Source organism: Plecotus auritus (assembly GCF_963455305.1).
Source record: "Plecotus auritus genome assembly, chromosome: 3".
Taxonomy (NCBI): Eukaryota; Metazoa; Chordata; class Mammalia; order Chiroptera; family Vespertilionidae; genus Plecotus; species Plecotus auritus.
The window spans coordinates 170,860,358-170,868,473 of NC_137772.1; positions in this window are offsets into that span (position 1 = coordinate 170,860,358).

Below are 8,116 nucleotides of genomic sequence, written 5' to 3' on the forward strand. Positions count from 1 at the left end.
GCCCGTGTGGTGGCTTGTGCAGGAGGCAACCAATCGATGTGTTTCTTTTACATGATGTTTCTCTCTGTCTTTCTCTCTTTCTGCCACTCTCCCTAAAAATCAATGGAAAAATATCCTTGGGCAAGGATTAACAAAACTTAAATAAAGAAAGAAATAAAGAAATTAAAATTTTATTTTGACAAAGGAAGCAAGAACATACAACGGGGTAAAGACAGTCTCTTCAGTAAATGGTGTTGGCAAAATTGGACAGATACATGCCAAAAAAAAAAAAAAAAAAAAAAAAAAAGAAAGAAGAAACTAGATCACCAACTTACACCATACACAAGAATAAACTCAAAAGAGATTTAAAGACTTAAATGTAAATCATGAAACCTTAAAAAACCTAGAAGAAAACAGAGGCAGCAAAATATTGGACATTTCTCATAGAAATATTTTTAAATATAATTCATGGGGAAAGGGAAACAAAATAAAAATTAAACAAATGGGACTACATCAAACTAAAATGCTTTTATACAGCAAAGGAAACCATCAGCAAAATGAAAGACAACTCACTGAATAGGAGTACATATTTGTGAATGACATCTGATAAAGGGTTAATTTCCAAAATTTATAAAGAACTTATATAACTCAACACCAAGAAAACAAACAACCCAATGAAAAAATGGGCAAAGGACTTGAATAGACACTTCTTCAAAGAGGACATACAGATGGCCAGTACACATATGAAAAGATGCTCAAGGTCACTAATCATCAGAGAAATGCAAATTAAAATCACAATGAGATTTTACCTCATAGCTGTCAGAATGGCTATAACTAATAAATCAACAAACAAGTGTTGGCAAGGATGTGGAGCAAGGGGAACCCCTGTGCTCTGTTGGTGGGATTGCAGATTGGTGCAGCTACGTGGAAAACAGTATGGAGTTTCCTCAAAAAATTAAAAATGGAACTGCCTTATGACCTAGTGATTCCACTTCTTGGAATTTATCTGAAGAAACCCAAAACACTAATTCAAAAGAATATATGCACCCCTTTGTTCCTTGCAGCATTGTTTACAATAGCCAAGATTTGGAAGCAGCCCAAGTGCCCATCAATAGATGAGTGGATGAAAAAGGCTGTGATACATCTACACAATGGAATGCTGTGTGGCTGTAAAAAAGAAGGAACTCTTCTTACCTTTTGGGACAGAATGGATGGACCTGGAGAATATTATGTTAAGTGAAATAAGCCAGTCAGAGAAAGACAAATACCACATGATTTTACTTATATGTGGAATCTAATGAACAAAATAAGTTAACAAAATAGAAACAGACTTATACATAATGAGAACAGACTGACAGCTGTCAGAGGTGAGGGGGGGTGAAAAAGGTGAAGGTATTAAGAAGAAAACACACACATAGACATGGACAATAGTATGGTGATTGCCATGGGGAAAGGACGTGGAGGGAGGTGGAAGAGGGCAAAGGGAGGATAATGGTGGTGATACTTGGGGTGGTTAGCACAGGATACAGTATGCAGATGATGTGCTATAGTGTTGCACACTTGAAAGCTGTATGCTTTATTAACAAATGTCACCACAATAAATTAAATAAAATTAAAAAAAAGTTGCAAGTGTCATTTGGGAGTTTCTTTTTTCTTTTTCTTTTTAAAATATATTTTATTGACTTTTTTACGGAGAGGAAGGGAAAGGGATAGAGAGTTAGAAACATCGATGGAGAGAGAAACATTGATCAGCTGCCTCCTGCACACTCCCTATTGGGTATGTGCCTGCAACCAAGGTACATGCCATTGACTGGAATCGAACCTGGGACTCTTGAGTTCCTAGGCTGACGCTCTATCGACTGAGCTGAAGTGGTTAGGGCTCTCTCTCTTTTTAAAAAAAATATATATTTTTATTGATTTCAGAGAGGAAGGGAGAGAGAGAGAGAGATAAAAACATCAATGATGAGAGGGAATCATTGATAGGCTGCCTCCTGCATGCCCCCTACTGGGGATTGAACTTTCAACCCGGGCATGTGCCCTTGACTGGAATCGAACCTGGGACCTTTTAGTCTACATGCCGATGCTCTATCCACTGATCCAAACCGGCTAGGGCTAGGAGTTCCTAATGAAGAATATAAATGACTAGGGGGCTATTTATACCATAATTAGAGAATTCAAGTAATTATTTATTGTTTATAGCTGAGGAATAGGGTTCTTAATATTTACATAGCTATTGTAAAATTTAAATTTTATTTCACTTTTATTTATTCTTCTCCATGGTTCTCAAATTCTCAAAACCATTCTCAGCAGGTAACTCACCTACATTTTATTGATAATTATTAAAATATTATCTGGCATGATCCTCCTGTCTACATTTCTTCTTTCAAGACAGTTCTGCCCTACACTCACCTTTTCATACTCTGTTCAAAAGAATTGATTACCCCTTTTGTGTCAAATGTTAGTCCCTCTCTGACTCTTGAAAATAGAAACTAGTAAACATTTTACCATCTTCTAAATCAAGAAGCATTTAATGTACATTGATTTATTTGGTTACAATTATAATAACAATAAATAATTACCATTAATTGAGAACTTACTATGTGCCAAGTCTTGTCATTGTTTTATTTGATACCCATAATAATCCTTTGAGAAAGGTATTGTTACTATCCCCATTGTGCAGATGAGGAAACTGAGTTTTGGAGCAGTTGATAAGTTGTTCCAGCTTCCACCGCTAGGGTACTGTGGAGTCTGACCCAGTGCCACCTGGTTCCACAGCCTGCACTCTTGACTCCCAGGTTGTGCTGATTTCCCATCCTCACAGAGGGGTGGAGCGATTATGATCATTATCTCAACCTTACAGATGAGATAATGTGGATTAATTATACTGTAAGGATAACAATGGTAATGACGGTGAAACAGAGGCTGGGAAAGTTTAAGTGATTTGACCAAGAACACACAGCTAGCACATTCTTCCGAATCTAAGACACATGTGGACCAAACTTGCTTCTTTATTTCTTAACAAATTTATTAAATGGTGATTGCATATTGAAAAATATTCTGCATATTTATATTTTGCCTCTACATTATCTTTGATTTTTTTCTTCTAATATCTTCTTCTGTATTTTTTTCTCATATATTCTTAATTTCTGGTTTTAATTAATGGGTCATTCATATTTTTTCCTCTTTTCTTCGAACTCTAAAGATGCATGTCTTACTCTTTTTTCTTCTAAACACACATTTTTCAGAGGTTGCTCTTGCTTGCTCTAGTTTCCAAATGAGTAAAACAACCCTGTCCTGTAGCTATCTCATGCTGACTCTCAAATATATATTTCTAGGCCTGAATTATTAACTCTCCCATATTTTTTAATATATCTTTATTGTTCAGATTAGTACAGTTGTTCATCTTTTTTTCCCCCCATAGCTGCCCTCCACCTGGTTCTCTCCCCACCTCTACCCTCCCCGCCACTGTCCTCATCCATAGGTGTACGATTTCCCATGTTTTTAACTCTCATTTTCTTTTGTATGTTTTCCTCTCAAATTAACCTTAATACGTTAACAATGGTGTATTGTATGATCCCATTTTGTTAAAAAGGCATATATGCAGCCCAGCTGCAGAGACTCAGTGGTTGAGCATCAATCTATGAACCAGGAGGTCATGGTTTGATTCCTGGTCAGTCAGGGCATATGCCTGGGTTGCAGGCTCAATCCTCAGTAGAGGACCTATAGGAGGCAGCTGATCAATTATTCTCTTCATTGAAGTTTCTATCTCTCTCTCCCCCTCCCTTCCTCTCTGAAATCTATTAAAGATATATTGAAAAAAGACATATATATATATATATATATATATATATATATATATATATATATAAACATCTTTCATATGATACAAAACTATATTTTCATGTATATTGTCACATATGTCTAAAAAATAAATAAACAGTATTACTTCAATGAAGTTAAATGACGAAGTGGGGGACATACAGGGAGTTGTCCCTTTTTACTTTATACTTTCATACCTTTATACCTGCCTACATTGTATGAAGGCTATAAAACAAGTATAAGTTCATTTTAAATAAAAAAGTCACAGTTATAAGATTTTATGTCCTACAATCATGGACAAATAACATTTATATAACTATAATCTGAGAATATACTTACACTTGACTTCAGGGCAGTGATGTGGGATTTTACCCATACATGTCCTGGGATGAATCGCAAGTTAGAAGTCAGATGTGAATGAAAGATGGCATAAAACTGAACTTGTTAGCTTTCCCACCAGTACTTATTGACCTAATTATTCACAAAAACTTACAAGCTTATGAAAATTTAGTAGAAAAAAATCCTACTGGTCCTGCCATATATGAGCTTATCTGTCACTTGCTACTTCTTATTTCCACATTAATTTAAAATGCACCCTGACGTATATAATTTTTTTAAGCAATGTCACTTCAATAAATTTGATAAAAATAAAAAAATAAATTGTACCCTGGCCAGTAATCCTTTGAGATGTGATTTATTTAAGTTAAGCATACTTATAGTAGTGATAATAAAAGCACCCTCGCTTCAAAGTCTTATTTTCTCTGTTCTGACTTGTTTGAGCCGGGATATATGCTGCTTCTGATTTTATATGAGGCTGAAACATATTTAAAATATTTGTATTTAGGGAGACCTTAAGATAATGAGCCTAGGAAAGTAATGAAATGTCCCAGGAGGCCCAAATTGAGAGTATGCTAATGAACCCTATTTGTTGAGAACTCTGGAATTGAACCTTTAGTAGGAGATTGGGGAAGAAGTCCAAAGAGACGCCAAGGAATTTAACAGGAGAACATCAGGATATTAAGAAAGCTTTGTGGAAACTGCAGTAATGATAATGATTAAAAATAACCACAGAAAGTAGAAAAATGCATTTATTTTGAGCAGTTTACTGCATGCTGGGCACAATGCCAAACAACATATCTTTATTATATTTAAGTACAATGCTGGATAATATTTAAAAAGTCACAGTACAATGCTAGATAAAAAATTAAAAAAGTCACAGTTATAGGATTTTATGTTCTATAATCACAGACAAGTAACATTGAATAAACTATACGTTTATTATTTGTTACCGTTCATATCACCCATATACTCCTCAAGAGCAAGGTAGTAGCAGTTATAGCGTTTGTCTTCTGTTGCTGTGGTGATGTTATATTGGTCAAGTAACCTGAGATACAAGGAGGGTTTAGCATTTTCTCCATTAGTGCCTTTTCCTTCCCATTAGTCTTTGGTGTCCTGATAACTGTTCTCTGATGGAAGACTGGAGGTCCTGTGTCTTTCCTTTATCTCTACGAGGCTTGAAAACCCTCTTCCCCTGTTCACCGCCACTCCCACGCAAACCTTTTCAAATCCACACAGTCTCAATCTCCACATCTTTACATGGAAATGGTAATTGTCATGTGGCTCTTCAAGAGCTTTCAAATAAGAAGCTCCTTGACAAAAGAATTTTCAGATTGCATGAAGCAGAGGAATATGATCTTAGAGGGATCAGCGATTGACTTCAACCAAGACCCTAGGTGATATGACATTAATTTTCAAACTATGTTTGGTGAGAGGAATGGGTCTAGTGGGGTTGTTTCTAGACAAACAGCCTGTGATTAAGATTTACCTTCAGCCACCTGTGTGAGCAATCTCTCCCCCTGTTCCCAGTTTGGCTTTAGACAGACAAAACTAATGGATGAGTATGGAAAATATGGATCTTTGACAAAGCTAATGTGCTATGACATTACGGAGCTCTTTAGGAAAGATCAACATAGATAGTCCTGAGAGATTATTGGAGTCAGTAACATATACACCAGGAAAATAGGTGATGGGGAAAAGGCAAGAATCATGGAGGGGCAGAATAAGAGCAGTATAATGTTCAAAAGAACAGATTAATGCAATCTGGTCTAGAGCTTTAGGGGAGAGGGCATTTATTTGTGGGTTATCCTTGATGTCTGAATGCTAGACAAAGAGATAATTTTATATTAGATATGACAGATCTTATTTTTCTCCTAGTCCCCAGCTTCTTTTAGGAGAATTTGTCCAGAGGAGAATGACTAGGTGTAGATAGGAGCCAAATGGAGTCGATTATAGTCTCTTTTTTGAAATTTGCAGTTAGGTACAGAGTCTGGGTGAGTAAATTGACCACCTACAATTGACCACTAGCAGTGCACAAAGGTTTCTTTTTCTCCACATCCTCGCCAGAACTTGTCCTTGGTTGATTTGTTGATGATAGCCATTCTGACAGGTGTGAGATGGTATCTCATTGTTGAAGTGTTTTTATTTTTATTTTTTTTAAATAAATCTTTATTATTCAGATTATTACAGATGTTCCTCTTTTTTCCCCCCCATAGCTCCCCTCCACCTGATTCCCCACCCCACCCCATGCCCTTACCCCCAGCCACTGTCTTCATCCATAGGTGTAAGATTTTTGTCCAATCTCTTCCCGCACCCCTCCCACCCTCTTCCCCCTGAGAATTGTCAGTCCACTCCATTTCTATGTCCCTGATTCTATTATATTCACCAGTCCATTCTGTTCTTCAGATTTTTTATTCACTTGATTTTTAGATTCACTGTTGGTAGGTATGTATTTGATGTCATTTTGTTGTTCATAATTTTTATCTTTACCTTTTTCTTCTTCTTCCTCTTCTTAAAGAATGCCCTTCAGCATTTCATGTAATCCTGGTTTGGTGGTGATGAACTCCTTTAGCTTTTTCTTGTCTGTGAAGCTCTTTATCTGACCTTCAACTCTGAATGATAGCTTTGCTGGGTAGAGTAATTGTGGTTGTAGGTTCTTGCTGTTCATCACTTTTAATATTTCTTGCCACTCCCTTCGGGCCTGTATAGTTTCTGCCGAGAAATCAGCTGACAGTCGTATGGGTACTCCCTTGTAGGTAACTAACCTTTTTTGTCTTGCTGCTTTCTAGATTCTCTCTTTGTCTTTTGCTCTTGGCATTTTAATTATGATGTGTCTTGGTGTGGTCCTCTTTGGATTCCTCTTGTATGGGGTTCTGTGTGCTTCCTGAACTTGTAAGTCTATTTCTTTCACCAGGTAGGAAAAGTTTTCTGTCATTATTTCTTCTAATAGGTTTTTAACATTTTGCTCTCTCACTTCTTCTGGCACCCCAAAAATTCTGATGTTGGTACGCTTAAAGTTGTCCCAGAGGCTCCTTACACTATCTTCATATTTTTGCTTTCTTTTTTCTTTTTGTTTTTTTGGTTGGGTGTTTTTTGGTTCCTCATATTTCAGATCTTTGGTTTGATTCTTGGGGTACGTTGATCTGCAGTTGAGTTTCTGTATATTCTTTATTTTAGACAATGTATGCTTAATTTCTGACTGGTCCTTTTCCATTTTTTTGATATTCTCATTAAGATCCTTAGAGGTCTCACTAAGTTCCTCAGAGGTTTTTAGAAGATTCTTGAGTAACCTTATAAATGTGGTTCTGAACTCGATGTCGTCCAGTAGTTTGCTTTCCTCCATTTCTTTCATTCGTGACATGTTTCTTTGTCTCTGCATTTTGCTGCTTTGCTGTGTTGATGGAGTGGCTTTGTGTGGTAGGTGACCTCTAGGGGCCAGTAGCTTAGCCTCCCCAATCACCTGAGGTGGATGCCTTTGGTGCACCCCTTTGTGGGCGGAGTGCAAAGTCTTGTTGTAGTTAAGCATTGATTGCTGTTGCTACACTGGGAGAAATTGACCTCCAGGCCAATTGGCTGTGAGGACCTGCTGTGTCTATAATGGAAGAACTGCTGTGCTGGAGACACACTTAGGGGGCAGGACTTGTTTCAGTGGGGCTTTGGTGCTCACTGAGTCTGCCTCTTGAATGTGTCACTTATGGATGTGAGGAGTTGAAATCTGGTGTCTCACACTGACCACTAGGTACACTGGCTTCTGGATCTCCAGTGGGTGCAGGTCAGCTACTGTCTGAGACAACCCAGCAGGCGCTACAGTGAGAACTACAGTTTTGTCCTCTTTGCTTGGGGTTTGGAGGTTTTGGAGGTGTCTGGCTGGGCTGCAAGTTTGCTATGTTAAGCTGCTATAGGGCAGGCCATTCATACGCTAAAGCCGCTGCTTGGTGCTTGGGTGGGTTTGTAGGTTGTGCGGGGCGCGGTCTCAGGGTGT